Raw genomic sequence first — 18,661 nt, 5'->3', positions numbered from 1 at the left:
TCTCTTTTTCTCACTTTGCTAAATACTTGGCTGCGTAAACAATGGCAGACCGAATTCACCACAGTTGAAAACTCCGCCCCTTTAATTTTTTGCTGGCATTGAATAAGTGAGTGGCAAATTGTTACCATTGTGGTCCAGCTGCAGCAACGGCGGCAGCAGCAGCATCACAAAAAAAAATTGAGCGTTGAGAGAAAACAATTTGTGCGCAAATATCTTCTTGCCTTGCTTTTGCCAACCTGGTGTTGTTTCATTCTTACCCATTTGAAAGTAACCACCCAGTCAAGTGAGAATTGTTCTTCTTTCTCTCAATGGAAGATAGAAGGTTGTATTTGGTATCACTTTGATAAATTCCAAAGTAAATTATTAAATAAATGCTTTTTACTTGGCTTTTTGCAGAAACATAATTGTGATTATTTATGTTTATTATTACTCTTCTCTGAAGTTATTATCCTATTCTTGCTTTGCCCTTTTGTGTGTACCCAAAAAATCTCACTTAAACAGCTGGGGGATGGGTACCTATCTACCTACCAACCCACTTGGTTGAGGAAATTTGCCCTTTTACAGAGGCAACTAATTTTTGTAGTCTCTGCTCAAAGTAATTCACCCTGGGAGAAAAATACTTTCCCCAAAAGTTTTGTTTTTGGCTTCGCTTAGGGAGGGCGATTGTGTTTTTTGCTCGCCTCCATTAACTCAGCAGTTACATCCTCTGTCTGGGTTTTACATACTCCGACTCTTTTCATGCAGGATGTTAAGTAAAAACATTTTACAAGTTATTTTATGGCATTTAAAGCTGTTTTAGTTCTTCTTTATGATTGTTTTTTCTTTCACTTTTTTCGATTATTTCGCATGACATCATGAAAATAATCGTAATGAAGTTATAAAGGAAGCATTTTTGCTTAGATTTTGGAGGGACAGTGCGGATACAAGTTTGCAAAGTATTCGTAATTATGAAATAATCAATAGGAGTATTAATAAAGAACTAAGCTCGATCAGATATTATATTTCTCCTTGGCCTGCCCACTTAATATTTGGTATTTTGATAATTTTAGCGACATTATTCACCGGAATTGTTTCAAATTTCGTATTTGAAGTTCCTAATCGGAACATCAGTCTATGACATAAAATTGCCTATGTAGGTCCAAGTCTGCCTTTAGCTCCCATATAACGGTACGCCCCCCTTATATTCGGTATTTTTATGATTTTGGTGACATTATTCACCAGAATTGTTTCAAATTTTGTATTTGAAGTTCGCATTGGATACTACAAACAATGATGGAAAATTGTCTATGCAGGTCTATGTCTTGATATTGCGCCATATTATGGTAAGCATCATTTTCCATATTTTTTAATTTTTTCCAAATGTGGAGGGTTCGCCGAACTTAAGTGCATTTTTACTTGTTTACATTAACGTTTGATTTTTTCTCTTTACACATATTGCGTTCATTTTGGCAACCCTAATAAATTTAAAATTTTTAGAAAACTTGAAAAAAATATTAAAGTTACTATGAGGTACCGAAGTCTCCTTAAAACTAGTTAGAAAGATTCCGTCGGTGTCCTGCACATATATAACGATATATGGGAGCCATATACAAATCTGAACCGATCTTAATAAAATTTTGCAGAGGCATTTCATAGGTATATCTGGTACGAAGTATCGTTATCATGGTGTGCATACTAGGGCTGCGCAAAGCTGTCATTTTCATTTTGAAAAAAAAGAAAAAACAAAAACAAATATGTAAAAAAGTTGTAATTTCGGCCGGGCCAAACTTTGAATACCCTCCACCATTTGGAATGAATTTGGCAATTTACAAAAAAATAAAATCCATTACAAATTCTGTTAAAATTTTAAAATACCAAATGTAGTCGTTGTATAAGGGTCTATACGACGACGTGGACCTGCATAGGCAACTTTTGTCATGAGCCATTACAATATTCAAATGTGAAAATTGCAAAAATAAACCGTTGAATAATTTAGATAAAATCATCAAAGTACCAAATATCGGGAGTTATATCAATAATATGTTATATGAGGGATATACGAAGACGTGGGAGGGATATACGAGACAAATTTCTGTCATAGGCTGGAATATCCATTATGTGCTTCAAATACCAAATTTCTAACAATTCCGGTAAATAATGTACCTTAAATCACCAAAGTACCGAAAATAGGGAGGTACCATTATATGGGGGCTATATCAAACTGTGGACCTACATGGGCCATTTTCAATACCTGCAGACATGATATGCATTTCAGTAAAATTTTATCAACCAACTTCATTCGGTTCGGAAGCTAGAGTGATTTCCACAGAGGACAGACGGATAGACGGACGTCACTAAATCGACTTAGAATTATATGCTGATCAAGAATATTTATTCTTTGTGGGGTCCAAAATGTTGCGAGGTGTACAAACGAAATGAGAAACTTAATATTCCCTCCATACTATGGACAAGTTTGGACTATATCGGTTGATCCAAAAGCTCAATATAAAATTATAAATTTTTTTGAAATTTGGAAGGAGTATATACTAGAGGGAGTGGATCGCTATTTCCCGACCGATATTTCACCGCACCGTATAAAATATGGGGCCAATCCAAGTATACATCAACGTTTGCACCTTGTTATAAAAAAAAGTAAAAAGCTATAAATTAGGCCGGGCCGAACTTCGAATACCCTCCACCACTTGGAACGAATTTGACAATTTTCAAAACCTGTTGTTGCAAAAATCGTCAGGCTTAAAAATTCTGTTAAAATCTTAAAAATACCGAATTTCGCCGTTATACTAGGGTCAATACGACTACGTGGATCTGCATAATCAAAATACCGAATATAGGGAGGTACCAATATATGGGGGCTATACCAAACCGTATAGCTCTCAGAAATGTGTACCACCTTCTCTGGTAGATAATTGTTTTCATATAACCGCCATAAAACGTTTCTTCCCCCTATTCGGTATTGTTATGGTTTAACATTTGATATTTGGTGTTCCTAATGGCTTATGCCTCCTGCGACAGAAAATTGTACATATAAGCCCAAGTTTTCGTATAAGCCCCACATATAACGAGCGGTCCCTCCTAATATTCAATTTTTATGATATTTGACATATTTTTAATCGATTTTTTTTCACATTTGCTATGGTTACCATGGCCCTATTGCCTTTGCAGGTCAATATTTCCATGTTCAGTATTTTAATAATTTTATCCATATTTGACCATAGATAACTTTTTTTTTAATTTTGGTGCGGTTACTTTCTAATTAAATAAATATAATTTACTGCTCGAACATCTACCCTCACCTCGTACATTCTTTTTTCCTTCACCACACATAGTATGTCATTCCAGTTTTAACACCTCGAAATATTTATGTTGATAGGTGGTATGATCTACTTAATATAAATTCTTTTGTTACGGGAGCTGTGCTTAATAAGAACAGTGGTGTAGGGTATCATATAGCCGGCCCGCCCTACTTTTGAGTTTTCCTTACTTTTATTTATTTTTTATACTCTCCACCATAGTATGGAGGGTATATTAAGTTTGTCATTCGTTTGTAACACCTCTAAATATACATTTTAGACCCCACAAAGTATATATATATCAGCATAAAATTCTATGTAGATTTATTAATGTCCGTCAGTCTGTCCGTCTGTCCGTCTATCCGTCTGTGGAAATCACTCTAGCTTCCGAGCGAAATGAAGTAGGATGATAAAATTTTACTCAAATGTGTATTACGTCTGCAGGACTTTTGGTATTGAAAATGGGCCAAGTAGGTCCACGTTTTGGTATAGCCCCCATATAACGGTACCTCCCGATATGTGGTGTTTTGATGATTTTAGCGACATTTGTGGAAATCACTCTAGCTTCCAAGCGAAATGAAGTAGGATGATAAAATTTTACTCAAATGTGTATTATGTCTGCAGGACTTTTGGTAATGAAAATGGGCCATGTAGGTCCACGTTTTGGTATAGCCCCCATATAACGGTACCTCCCGATATGTGGTGTTTTGATGATTTTAGCGACATTATTTACCGGAATTGTTTCAAAATTAATATTTAAAGTTCGTAATAGATACTACGGCTTAAGACAGAAAATGGGCCAAGTACGTCCACGTCTTCGTATAGCCCCATATAGCGGCACCCCCCGATATTCGGTATTTTGATGATTTAAGCGACATTATTTACCGGAATTGTTTCAATTTTGATACTCGAAGTTCGTAATGGATACTACATCCTAAGACAGAAAATGGGCCATGTAGGTCCAGGTCTTCGTATAGCCCCCATATAACGGTACCCCCCGATATTGGGTATTTTGATGACTTTAGAGACATTATTTACCGGAACTATTTCAAATTTAGAATTTGAAGTTCGTAATTAATACTACAGCCTATTACAGAAAATTGTCTGTGCAGGTTCAGGCAAGGTCTTCGTATAGCCCCCATATAACGGAACCCCCGATATTCGGTATTTTGATGATTTTCAAATTCGGTATTTTTTGGTATGTGAAGTTCGTAATGGATGCTACAGCCTATGACACAAAATTGTCTGTGTAGATCGACGTTTTATAACCACCATGGTACCTCCCTATATTCGGTATTTTGATGATTTTAGCTACATTATAAACAGATTTTTTCCATGTTTCGCATTTGAATATTGTAATAGCTTGTGACAAAAGTTGCCTATGCAGGTCCACGTCGTCGTATAGACCCTAACATACGGCTACATTCGGTATTTTTAAGATTTTAGCTGAATTTTTAACGGATTTTATTTTTTTGAAAATTGTTAAACCTATAACAAATGGTGGAGGGTATTCAAAGAACTTACAGCTTTTTTACTTGTTTTTATTTTTTATTTATTTATTTATTTATTTTTTTTTTTTTTTTGAAAATTGCAAATTTAATTCTTTTTTACTTATTTTTCAAAAGTGCCAAACTACCTTTTCCTTATTTGTGGTCATTTTGGGTGACATGTCCTTGTAAAATAATGGCTTAGTAGATTGATCTGCAAATATAGGTTAAGAAATGTAATGGATTAGTAATGGGAGTTTTTTTCTGAAATCATTTTTCACATTTTTTTTTTTTTTTTTTTTTTTTTGTTATCGGTGATTTTCAATATTTGTAGCATCTAATGTTTTTTTCAAAGCAATAATGTGTTTGGAAGTCATTAGCATCATTTAATACAAATTACGAAAGAACAGCACTCATTACAACAGCCGCATCTTTAGGTCATCTGTCTATCAATCATTAAAAGAAACAGTTGATTTAAATTAAATGAAAAATACATTTCCTAACGACTTGTTGACAGACCTCAGGGCAATGGTCAAACCAAAGGAGGCGTTTAGTTACGAACAGCTGTGGCTGGTTTTTGTAACTGGGGATCCTTTTCTTTTTTGATGCTTAACAACCACAAAATTATAACGATCCTTTGTGGTGATAACAACAAATGCATTTTTAAATTGTAATGAATGTTTATTTGCCGCTCACTTATGTGAGCATATCCTGAAGGCTCTACGAATTGCACTGGACTGTGTGTAAAAACGGAGAATTGTTACATTTTAATGAACCAATTTTTTGCATTTTGAGCCAAGTTTTGTTTTCAATAAAATTACACACACAGTTCTAGTTTGTAATTTCGCATTTGCTGCAAGGAATTACTTGAATTCATATTTCATGTCCTTGCTTTGAACTGCAGTTGTCGTGAACAACATTTAAGCCCTACATGGAGTCGAGGGTATTACAGGTTTTCGTTCCTTTCTCCATAGCCCCGGCGGGAGAGTAGTGTAAAGAATTTCTCAGTCATCGGAATATGCAGCATTTGGATGGACAGCTGTTTTTTTATTAATTTCGTTCAAAAAACCATCGGGTGGGTATGACTGCCTGCCTGCCTGTTTGCTTGCTTTCCTGCCTGCCTGCCTGCATGCCCATAAGTGTGTGCGTTTGTGTTATGGATTGCATTCTACGCTAAACTGTAGGTGTGAATAATTCGTATGTCTTGCTATGTCTTATCTAAATGGTTTTTTGAGTATCAATATTTTTACTTAAGTGTAATTTACGACTATATCTCTGTAGGCTGGTTGATATGTCTGTCTGTCCGCCCTCCCCTCTCCTTGGGCCATTTCGTTGTCTCTGTCCAGTCGTTTATTTATCCAGAGCAACAAAATTTTGTGAACAGACAAAGATAGTGCTGGTCCAGTTTGTGTTTTTTTGTGGATGCAGTTCTTATTGGTATTGGTTGTCCGGGGGAATTTATAAAGCCATAGCGCATGCGTATCATACATCGCTTTAGTATTTGTTTTAACTGCTCTGTATTTTTTTTTGGAAGAATAATTTACTATACCCTAAAGGCATTTACATGACTACATGTGTACCACCGCTCTACAATCACATTATTCATTCAATATTACACGAAATTCATATCAATGAGACAATAATTTATAATTTATTTCTACTTCAAAAAAAATAGTTGATTCCGGAGGATATTTTTAGTAAGAAAATTAAAATTTATTTACTTTCATGGAAATGAATGCAAAATGGGAAATATTGGGAAATGGGCTATGTAAAGCTTTACAAAATAATATAAAATTGTATATATTTTTTTTATTTGAAAATACAGCGTGAGAAAAAAACTGCAACAAAATCAAACGCCATATATTTTAGATTTTTTTTTTTTAAATTTTATTGAATGAAAGCAAAAAATGTCGGAAATAGAATCAAATTTTAGAATAATTTTAGATTTGTTCAAATTGATCACTTTTGGCACGAATTATGGCCTTCAAATGGCCAATGAAACCATCACACGCTGCCCGAATGTTGCTCTCCGGTATTTTGGCCAATTCCTGGCGAAGCGCTTGCTTGAGGTGATCGACACTTTGGTACTTTTTAGTGCCAACCTTGCTTTCTAGAATACTCCAGACACAATAGTCCAACGAATTAGTATCCGGAGATTTTGGTGGCCATTGTGCGCTGGAAATGAAGCGAGGAACCTCATTTTGTAACCATTCTTGGGTGGCGCGTGCTGAGTGCGATGGTGCTGAATCCTGTTTGAATGTCTAAGGTCTGCGGCCAAATTGTTTGCGTGCCCAAGGCTTTAATACACCCTCCACAATATTTTCGCGATAATATTCGGCATTTATTCTGATACCAGAGTCGATTAATACGAGCGAAGAGCGACCATCGGCCGTTATAGCGATCCACACCATCACCATGGCCGGCACTTGAGTTCAGGTGGCACATTTTCAGCTGACCTCTTTGACAAGTAAACACGATCATTTTGTTTGTTTACAAACTGCAGGACAACAAGTGTTTTCTCATCGGAGAAAACCAAATTCGGTAGTTCACCACTTTCGGTCAAGCGAAGCAACTCTTTAGCACTTTTGAGTCTGTTTTCTTTCTGTTGCGGTGTAAGTTCTTGCACTTTTTGGAATTTCAATGGATTTACCCCTAGCTCATTTTTCAATATTTAACGAGTGGACGAGTGGCTTAGAAATGACAGCAGTCTGAAGTTGGTTGCAGTTTTTTCATCTTACCCTGTATAAGTCCAAATGACCTGAATTTTGGTACATCCGACCGAATTCAGTCTAGAAGAAAGAACGTCAAATTTGGATATTGCTGTATGTTAACGATATTTGGTACCAGACATCTTATAAAGCTCTGAAATAGCTTTGCCAAATTTTATCGAGAACGGCTAAGATTTGGATATAGCTCCCATATAAATCCTCAATCCGATTTCCGATCGAAATGAATTCTTATGTTACGGGAGTTCTACTAAGTATGCATAATGGTGTAGGGTATCATATAGTCGGCCCGCCAAATTCGTTGAAAATGGTGGAGGGTATTAAAAGTTCGGCCCGGCCGAACTTGCAGCTTTTTTACTTGTTTTTGTTTTTCGAAATGCTTGGATTTTAATAATTTCAGAGGCTATTTCAGAATTTTTGGAATTTTTAAGTTCCTTCCAAGGGCTATAAGGGCTATTGGCACCACATTTAGAGTTCGAACTGAAGAAAATGTCGCCGTTGTATCAGCCAGTGTTAACGATGACCGGTTATTATCGATACGTCACCGTTCGGAGCAATTGGCCTGCTCAGCAACATGGACAATTTTGCAGAAAGATTTATTTGAGAAGAATTTCAAAGTACAACTGATGTAATATATCGGTCCACACTTTCTGATACCTCCGCCACTCATGGTCAACATTTTTTTATCACAACATTTTTTCCAACCAGAGTTCTGATTTGAATTTATCGGTTGGAATGTAAGCTTGATATATGACGGTGGTTTTGGAAATTTGTACAAATAGAGCTTGAAATCTGAAATTTTGTGTAAGGGTCACCGTTCATGTGTAGCCTGGACATTTGGAGTTGGTTTCGGAAATGCGTCCTGTATTTGTATGAGAAGTACTAAATGGTATTAATTTGGACATTGGGTGAAGGGATTGAGCTGGTATCCTCAAATTTGATATTGAGGTGTTTTTGAGATATGGAGGTAGTTTTGGAAATGTGTACTCTAATTGTACGAAAAGTAGTAAATTGAATGTGGAACTTATTTCCTCTTCGATAAACTCCAAAACGACAGATTTTGAAGACTTTTTGGCGCAAAAAAGTAAAAATATTTCGATAAGGGAAAAAACTTGAATATGAAAAAAGTATTATCGAATTGATGCAGTTTAGTACGATGTATGAAGTTTTGTTGGAAAATTTTGTCCAATGAACAAATTTTGCAATTTGAGTTCTACAATGAACTGGTGGAAAGAATTTGAAATTTGAAGGTGGAATGACGAAGTAACGGACACTCGGTAGTCTTATATAAAATTTTTATATTCTAACCAAGAGGACAACTATTTACCCCTACACAAAACTTCATTTCGAGCCCATTTCTGGGGCCCAAAAATTTACTTTTCTTATGGTGATCAAATATCGATATTATCCAACCTGGAACTACTCCAATTACTTGGACAACACTTTAACTCAATTATGTTTTGTGTCTAGTTTACAAATTAAATTGTTCTTAACGCCATGCCATTAACTCATTTGGTTGCTGTTCTTGTTGTTGTTGCTTTTCATCACTTTGTCACATTTTAAAAAAGAAAAACTCTTCAACTGAAAATGTTGTTGCATTTTCCTGCGAACTTCCACAGTTAAAATATTCGCCACCATTACTGGCAAATTAGCAAAGAAAAATGCAAAAAGGGAATACATTTACCAAAAATTTGTTGGAGAACAGTTCTGAAAAAAAAAACAGAAAAACGAAATAAATAAACATGAAACAAACAAAAAATAAAAGGACGAAACACCACCATCAGAAGTTTTTGGGTAAAGTGCTCGTGTATTCGCTATTTAAATATGCAAAAAGACAGCAATTTACATAAATTTGCGCCAAATTTGGAGCAATTTCGGCTCATCACCAGACCTCACACAACCATTCCATCTTGAGTGTTCTGAAACATCTACATGGTTAACAAGCACCACCCACCCAAGCATCAGTCGACGACAACATGTTGTTCTTGGAGTTGGAGAGTTTTCAACGTAAATAAACTTTTTGTAAATGAGGAGATTTTAAAAAATTTTTGTTTCTCTTCGCTGAGATGCATTTGTTAACTTGTATAATGGAAACGGTGTTTTTAGCTGCGCCCTACAAATGATAATATGAACTAGAAACCCTTGGTACAGGTGAAAATTTGAACTGAACCCTAGACATTGTTAAATTTTTGAAGAACATTTTATGAAACGTGAAAAATCAACCTTTTTCGCTTAAAGACTAAACAGAAATCAGATAAACAGATCAGATTGATCAGATTGATCAGAAGAATGAGTGCGGTATTCATCCTGAGAACTTGAGAAAAGTTGATATAAAAATTTATTTATCAATTGACTAAAATTTGGCTGAAAAGTTTTGCAGATTTGGTAGGAATGACACGAAAAGCTCTAGATTTGGAAAGCAATTTCAAAATTCGGCTTTGATCCTAAATTTACTGAACTGATATGCATGCTTGAAGCCTTAGGGCTAAAGAGGCATATAAAGAAGAGCTGCAAACAAATTCTCGATTTGGTTTGGTTGAGTTCAGCGATTCTTGTTCATAACCGGTTTGAAGCCCAGATATAAAGTGTGATTTTATGAGGAAAAATGTTCAACAAAAAAAAAAAAAAACGTGTAAGGAAAAGTCAGAATGGGCCGACTATATGATATCCTACACCACTATGCATATTTAGTAGAGCTCCCGTAACAATAGAATTTATTTCAAGTATAGGAGAGAGTTATAGTTTGCTATAGAGTGTATGATATCACTTGGAGAAGAATTATATTAAAAAATGTATATATCGAAGCCGAGTTGCACAAATCGGATTCTGAAATTGGATTAAGAATATATATTCTTATGTATTCGAATTCGATGTACTTGCTTCTACACTAAATTCGGTCGGATGTACCAAAATTTGGGCTGATATTAGTCATTTGGTGCACAAAAAGCCTGAAACCGGATAAAGACATATGGGATCTTTTTTTGTTGTTAGGACCTATAACAAAATCTGAACCGATCTCGGCTAAATTCTAAACACTTATTTCTGAGCTATATTTAATATCAGGTTATGGAGTGCATATATATGGGAATACAGTCGGAATTGAAAAAATTCTGTCCATTTGGGCTTATATTAACCATTTGGTGCACAGTAAACCTGATATCGGATAAAGATATGGGAGCTATGTTCTAATCTTATCTGATCTCGATAAATTTGATAGAGATATTTTTGAGCTTCATAAGTTATCTGGTATCAAATTTCATTCGTCTGGAGTGCATATTAAGCATGTGAGGTGTTTTACAATCCCAAATAGGATGAAACATATATATATGGGAGCTATAGCTATATTTGAACCGATTTTCTCCAAGTTCGATTAACTTGCTTCGAGACTGAATTCGGTGGGATGTACCAAAATACAGGCCATTTGGACTTATATTAGCCATTTGGTGCACAGTTAACCCGAAATCTGTTGAAGATATATGGGAGCTATATCTAAATCTGGTCATATTATCACAAATTTCAATAGGGTTCGTCCTTGGGTCAATCAAATATTGTTTGCAAAATTTTATCTCAATTCGATAATAAATGCGACCGGCATTTTGTTCACAAGAACACATGGACGGACGGACAGACGGATATGCATAAATCGACACAGAAAGTGATTTTATGTTACAAACAAATGCACAAAGACATAATACCCTTACCATTATGTGGTGTAGGATATAAAAACGTATAATAATGAGTTTCCTAAAAAAATTTCGTACGTCTCCGTTTATCAAAACGGGGCATATCGTCCACATTTTCATATATCCCCACATATAACCGTACCTCCCAATATTCGGAATTTTGGTGATTGTATCCACATTTTCCAGCTAAACAGCTACTTGGAATTTTAAGGGGATACCAACCAATCACAGAGAGAAAAAGGCCTGTATAGGTCAAAGTTTTACTATACCCCTCCCAAACGATAACTCACGATATTCGGTATTTTGAAAATTGTGTTCACATATCCCAAGAGAATTGTCTGAAATTACATTTTTGTCTTTAATGTGTCATAATGTCAAGCATGGAGCCTTTTTTTGGAGATTTTGGAACAATTTTTCTATGATATTTTTATAGACCAATCGACGTAATTTTGCATGGGATTAAAATTTAAGGCAAGACGAAAGCGTATTATTTTTGATGGCCATCCTATATTATTTAGCAGGTATAACCATAACTTAATTGTTAAAGTTGTCAAACTTTACATTCAAATACGAAAATTTTTTATGATGAAAGTTACTTTAAGGCGACCTTGATATTGATGCTGATATCGAAGACGTATATCAGCCATATATCGGAGATATAGCAATCTATATAAAGAAATGTGAATTTTTATATATTATGTTATGCCCTCCACCATTTTATGGAGAATATATTAACTTTGTCATTCCGTTTGTAACACCTTCTGTCTGTCTGTTGTAATCACGCTTGAGATAGAAGGCTAAATTTTGCACACATGTGAATTTTCGCAGTAAGCAGATTCGTATAGCCCCTATATAAAGGTACCTCCCTTTATTCGGTATTTTGATTATTTAAGCGACATTATTCACCGGAATTGTCGAATTGTTACTTATGCATATCCGCATTTTCGTATAGCCCCCGTATATAGCTCATCATTTAATGGGTATTTTTTGCGAATTTGTTGACATTTTTCAAGTTCTTTCCAAATGGTGGAGGGTATTAAAAGTTAAATCCGGCCAAACTTAGCTACTTTTTTACTTGTTTTACATTCCATTAGCTCGTCAGAAGACGTTAATAGAGAGCGATTCTAATTGACCATTAATTGTAATCCTTTTCAATCAAAAATTTGAGAACAGATCGTGATATTTGAAATAATTTTTTTAAGTAGTCCAATTATGAATCCCAATACAATGAGGGGTTCGTTCGTTCCTTCATGCCACGTTCAGCAATAGCTGACGAGATTTCAAAGAATTTTGAAAGTTCTGTACGTGGAAATAATTATTTGCGTTCGACAAGTTTGACCGAGCTCTAGAATTTCACAATTTCTAACATTTTTATTGATATTTTAGCTGGGAACTTGACATGAGCTTAGGGCGTGCCCCGCAGAGGGATCTGACTAATAGATTTGAATTTTTTAGGAAGAAAGAGCATCCGAGCGAGAGGGCGCTTTTTTACACAGAAATTCATTTAGAAACCATTTCAGAGGGCCACTAGCAAACATTAACTTCTCCATGTAAAATAAACAGAAAAAGGCAGACAGATAGAAATTTCGGGGCCCCTCCCTGCGTACGTTTCTACCATGAAGTATATATAACCATGATCAGCATAAAGTCGATTAACGATGCCCGATAGACATCATAGAGGTTATAATTTCAATATAAATAAATTACAAGTAAAAAAGCTGTAAGTTCGGCTGGGCCGAACTTTGAATACCCTCTACCGTTTGGAACGAATTTGACAATTTTCAAAAAAAAAAAAAAAAATAAATAAATAAATATATAAATAAATAAAATCGGTTAAAAATTCTGTTAACATTTTAAAAATATCGAATGTGGCCGTTATATTAGGGTCTATACGACGACGTTGACCTGCATTGGCAACATTTCTCATAAGCCACTACAATATTCAAATGCGAAACTTAAAAAAAATCTGTGAATAATTTAGCTACAATCATCAATATACCGAATATAGGGAGGTACTATCATATGTTGGCTATACCAAAACGTGGACCTGCACAGAAAATTTTCTACCATAGTTTGTAGTATCTATTACGAACTTCAAATACTAAATTTGAAACAATTCCGGTGAATAATGTCGCTAAAATCACCAAAAACGTAATATGGGGGTTATACGAGGACGTGGACCTGCACAGACAATTTTCTGTCATAGGCTGTGGTATCCCTTGCGAACTTCAAATAACAAATTTCAAACAATTCCGGTGAGTTATGTCGCTAAAATCATAAAAATACCGAATATCGGGAGATACCTTTATATGGGGCCTATACGAAAACGTAGACCTGTACAGACAATTTTCTGTCATAGGCTTGTTATATCCATGACGAACTTCAAATGACAAATTTGAAACAATTCCGGTGAATAATGTCGCTTAAATCACCAAAATACCGAAAATAGGGAGATACCGTAGGGAGATACCGTGAACGTGCACAGGCAATTTTCTGCAATAGGCTGTAATTTCCATTACGAACTTCAAATGCCAAATATCGTGGACCTACATGGCCCATTTTCAATGCCAAAAGTCCTGCAGACATACATATATATACATTTGAGTAAAATTTTATCAACCTATTTCATTTCGTTCGGAAGCTAGAGTGATTTCCACAGACGGATAGACGGACGGACATCGCTAAATCGACATAGAATTTTATGCTGATCAAGAATATTTACATTTTTTGGGAATTACAAACGGAATGACAAACTTAATACACCCTCCTATATATATGTCTGACCATATACCGCTGTCTCCTGATTTGTGGTATTTTAAAGGATTTGGTTCCATTTGGTTCCCATCCAAATCAGCTGTAATTTTTTGTTTTTAGCCATATTTTTCAACGGAATGGTCACAAGGGGTTCTTTGTACACAAGGGGTTCTTTGTGAGCACTTTACCCCCCGACAGAGAATTCTCTATATAGGTTAACGATAACGTATGGCTCCCATACAACGATACGTCACGATATTCGGTATTTTGAAAATTTACACAAGGAGTTCCTTGTGAGTACTTTACACGCAGACATAGATTTGTCTTTATAGGTCCACAATATCGTATATCCCCACATATCGGCACCTTCTTATATTAGATATTTTAAAGATTTTAAAAGTTTTTTAATTTTATTTTTTATTTTTTTATTTTTTTTTTTTATTTTTTTTTTTTTTTGAAAATTTTCTAATTCGTTCCAAATGGTGGAGGGTATTCAAAGTTCGGCCCGGCCGAACTTACTGCTTTTTTACTTGTTTTTAGTTCCCAGGGAGTAGTTTAAATCCTCGAAAAAGCATCCTTATATTTCTAGATTTTCCTCATATTTAAGCTTTTTTGGGGAGATTAACTCCTTCTAAAATAATTTAACACCGCACATCTAACAAAACTTCCGAATTGTTGTGATTTTGTTGAAGAGAACAAGAAATCGTAGAGATTTACGGTAGAGTGAATATTTTTACCAATTTTGTAACAATTTCTGGTATCCAAACTTTGCTCTCCAAAAAACCCATACCCTTAAGCACTGCTCAATTAAGTCATCATGACCCACAAATATTTTTAAATGAAAGAAACCCTAAGAAAAAAAAACGGTAGTATGCTTTGGGGGTTTCCTACAACTGTCATGAAGTAAATTAACAAATTTACACCAAATACAGACTGACTCATGCGTAGACACCAATAAACCAACAACATGACTTTCGCGCATTTATTTAATGGCCTCTTTATGACTGAGTGTTGGGGGAATAAAACAGAAAGCGGGTGGTGGTGGTGGTGGCGGTCAAATTGGGGATTTTTCTTTAGCACTGGTGGCTGGGTGGGTGGTGTCCTTATTTTACGTTTCATGGTTCCATGATGTTGTTGGTTTTTGGGTTTCATTGAAATGCCAATGCCACCACCCCCTGCTCCCATCCCACCCCTTGGCAGAGTAAGTACCTTTAATGGTTTTTGTCAAAGCTTAAAAATGTTCATGTTTATTTCGATGTACTTCATTTTTTACCTTTCACCGAGTTCTGTGTGACAGGATGTTTTTTTTTTCACTCACATTCATACATATTTTACAAAAGCAAGAAAAACAAAAATGGAAATGGAATGGAGAAATTTCCGCCCCTCTCCATCAGCACTTTTTTAAAAGACAAACTTTACACTTGTTGGCTATCAGGTGAGTAAGTGATGATGGGTGGCGAGGGTTGGGTGTCCGTGTTGATGGGTGGTAATTTTTGAGCTGGTAATGGCTGGGGGCTGACGACGCTTGAATTACGTTTTATGCTACCTTTGAGTGGTATGAGTTGCGGTAATTTAAATTGTTTTTTTGTATTCTGTGGATTTCAGTTTTGCCGTTGTGTCGTCCTTGGCTGCTAGGCACGGGGCTGTGAAAAGAAAATTAAATATTCTGACACCATTAAGTGTTAAAAATGTTCACTTCTGAAAACATTTTCGTACACTTTTACATTATATTTTAATAAATTCACTTGTTGTATATTAACAAGTCCTTATTTAGGTTGACTTTTTTTGTTGCGAAGTGAGATGGAGGAAATTAATTGTGAAAAAGCTGCTGGGTTTTGTAAAAGCTATTTTAAATTTGTATTTTTATGAGGGAAATATTTGGATAAAAACCATATATTTTCGGTCTCATAGTAGAATATATGACAATTTATTTGATAGAATATTTCGACTTGCTACAATCTCTTATAAAGGCGGTATTTAAACATATTTTGAAAAAAATAAAAATAAAATAATCAAAAAATCCTCTTTGACGACTCGCTTGAAGGTTAAAATTTTCAACCAAAATTATCCTCATATTGTTACCAGCAATATCACCGAAGACCGAATCATAAATATTTAAAAAAATGTGTAAGAGGGAGGATCACGATCCATATATCCCTCATATAACGGCACCTCCCGATATTCGGTATTTTGTAGCTAAATTTTTCAATGGAATTGTATGAAAATCCTCACAAGGGGTTCCTTCTGAGAAGTTTGCCCCCTTGAAGAGAATTATCTATATAGGTCCACAATATCGCCCATACAACGGTACTTCCTTATATATTCGTTATTTTGGTGATTGTAGCCAATTTTTTCAATGGAATTGTCTGAGAATCCACACCATGAGTTGCTTGTGAGTGCTTCACCCCTTGAAAGATAATTGTCTATATTGGTCCAAGATATCGTATATCCCTTACATGACCTTACGTGCCTCCTGATATTCGGTTTTTTGATGATTGTAGCTAAATTTTGTGAGAATCCTCACAAGGTGTTCCTTCTGAGTAGTTTACTTTACCACCTGAAAGGGAATTGTCTATATAGGTCCACGAAATCGTATAGGCCCCATTTAACGGCGTCTCCTTTTATTCGCCATTTTGATAATTTTAGCCACATTTTCAGAAAATCCACAAAAAATCGCCATTTTTATAATTTTAGCCACATTTTCCAATGAAATTGTCAGAAATCCGCAAAAGGAGTTCCCTCTGAGTACTTTACCCCTTGAAAGAGTATTGTCTATAAAGGCCACGATATCGTATATCACATATATAACGGTACCTCCCAATATTCGGTATTTTGGTGGTTTCTGTGACATTTTTTACCGGAATTGTTTTCAATTTCGTATTTAAAGTTCGTAATGGGTAGTACAGCGTATGGCAAAAAATTAAATATGCAGGACCACATCTTAGTAAAGCCCCTATATAACGGTTTGCTTTGAGCTGTATTTTTCAACGGAATTTGGACATTTTTCAATTTCTTTCAAAATCATGGAAGGTATTATAAGTTCGGCCGAGCTTTTTTCTTTGCTAGTACTCAAAACTCTCATATTTTTTAGTTTGACAAATATTTTTAAACATTCGTACGTAACTTTCAGACTTCTTCAAGATTTTCCTTTTTTCATAAAACCCCATATCAAATATCAGAATTCCACCTATATCCCATCACTCAATGCCAAATATAGTACTTTTCATACATTTATAGTACAAATTTCCAAACCACTGCCAAATCTCTAGCACAGATACCATCAATAATCTAAAAATCAAATTTCAGAATTTTATCTCTATTGTTTTACCTAATACCAAATATAACACCATTCAGTACTTTTCGTAGAATTATAATACACATTTCTGAAACCATTTTCATATTTCCAGGCTAAACATGAATAGCGACCCTCATATCAAATGTCATATTTCAAGCACTATCTGTTCGCCCAATACCAAATTGTACTGGTAGTACACATTTCCAATAGCACCTCTTACACCAAACTGTTCCAAATATAGTACCATTTACTACAGTTAGCACACTTAGTACACATTTCCATAACCACCTTTCTATATCAAACTTACTTTCGAACCTTGATTCTCATACCAGATTTGAAAATTTAATATCATTTTAGAACTTTTCAAAACTTTAATTTTGTACCCTTTTGTATATCTATTCTGCACACTATCAGTGACTCTCATTCTAAATTTCAGAATTCTAGCTCCGTTTGTCCAATACAAAGTATTTAATTTTTTGTACATATTAGTACTTTCGTACACTTTTAGTACCAATTTTAAAAAACCCAGCCTTTTCTCAAGCCTACCTACCAATATTGATCCACATGCAAAATGTCAGGATTCTATCTTCAACCATTCCAGTTTCTTCACTACTTCTTTAAATAGATAATAAGTTTGTAAATAAGCCTTCTATGAAACATCGATAGATCCTTAAAAATGAAACGTCGGTAAGTCCTTCAAAAATTGAATTTCGAAAAAAAACATCTTGCACAACATGTTATATAGCTATACCGAAAAATAAATCTACGCTTATTTCAAGGAAGTTATCTATCACATATGAAATTGCAGGCATTTCGGCAGCAAAATTCGTTTAAAAGCAAGTTAAAAAGTATCAGTCAGTTTTGCCGACAGATGTATACCCTCAGCTACAATCCGTTTATTTAAATATATTTTGACATCCGTTATGATAATCAAAATTTTGAACCATTGTGGGGAAAATTCCGAAGGAGTTAGCCAATATTGTCCATTTCGTATTAGATATAAGTCACATATAAATATTACAACATGTTGAAATGTGCTTGAGGTACCAGATATAGAGAACCGACGCATCCCACTTCATCTAATATTGATTAATTCTAAATGAAAAGTTTAATTTTTATGGGGGAGGTGGCAGAAGGGGAGGACAGAAAAATCCATAGGTACATCAGACCTCTGGTTGAGATAAATATTTAGAAATATTTATTATTTTACCAAGATTCAACAGAATCGCTGACTTGTTCGCAAGCTATAAGAAATATAAGTATTTAATATTGTGATACTTTGTGGGGTAGGTAACATCGGATGTTTATTTCGTATAAATGTTGACCCTATGTCGGGGGGTACCAGAATGGGTGGCCCGACAAATGCCACATTCACTCATAGTCTTGATTTGCTAGAAATAGTGGGATGTACAAAGATTGAAAATAA

This window comes from Musca domestica, unplaced genomic scaffold (assembly GCF_030504385.1).
Source record: "Musca domestica strain aabys unplaced genomic scaffold, Musca_domestica.polishedcontigs.V.1.1 194, whole genome shotgun sequence".
Lineage (NCBI taxonomy): Eukaryota > Metazoa > Arthropoda > Insecta > Diptera > Muscidae > Musca > Musca domestica.
Note: the sequence above shows the minus strand (reverse complement) of the source record.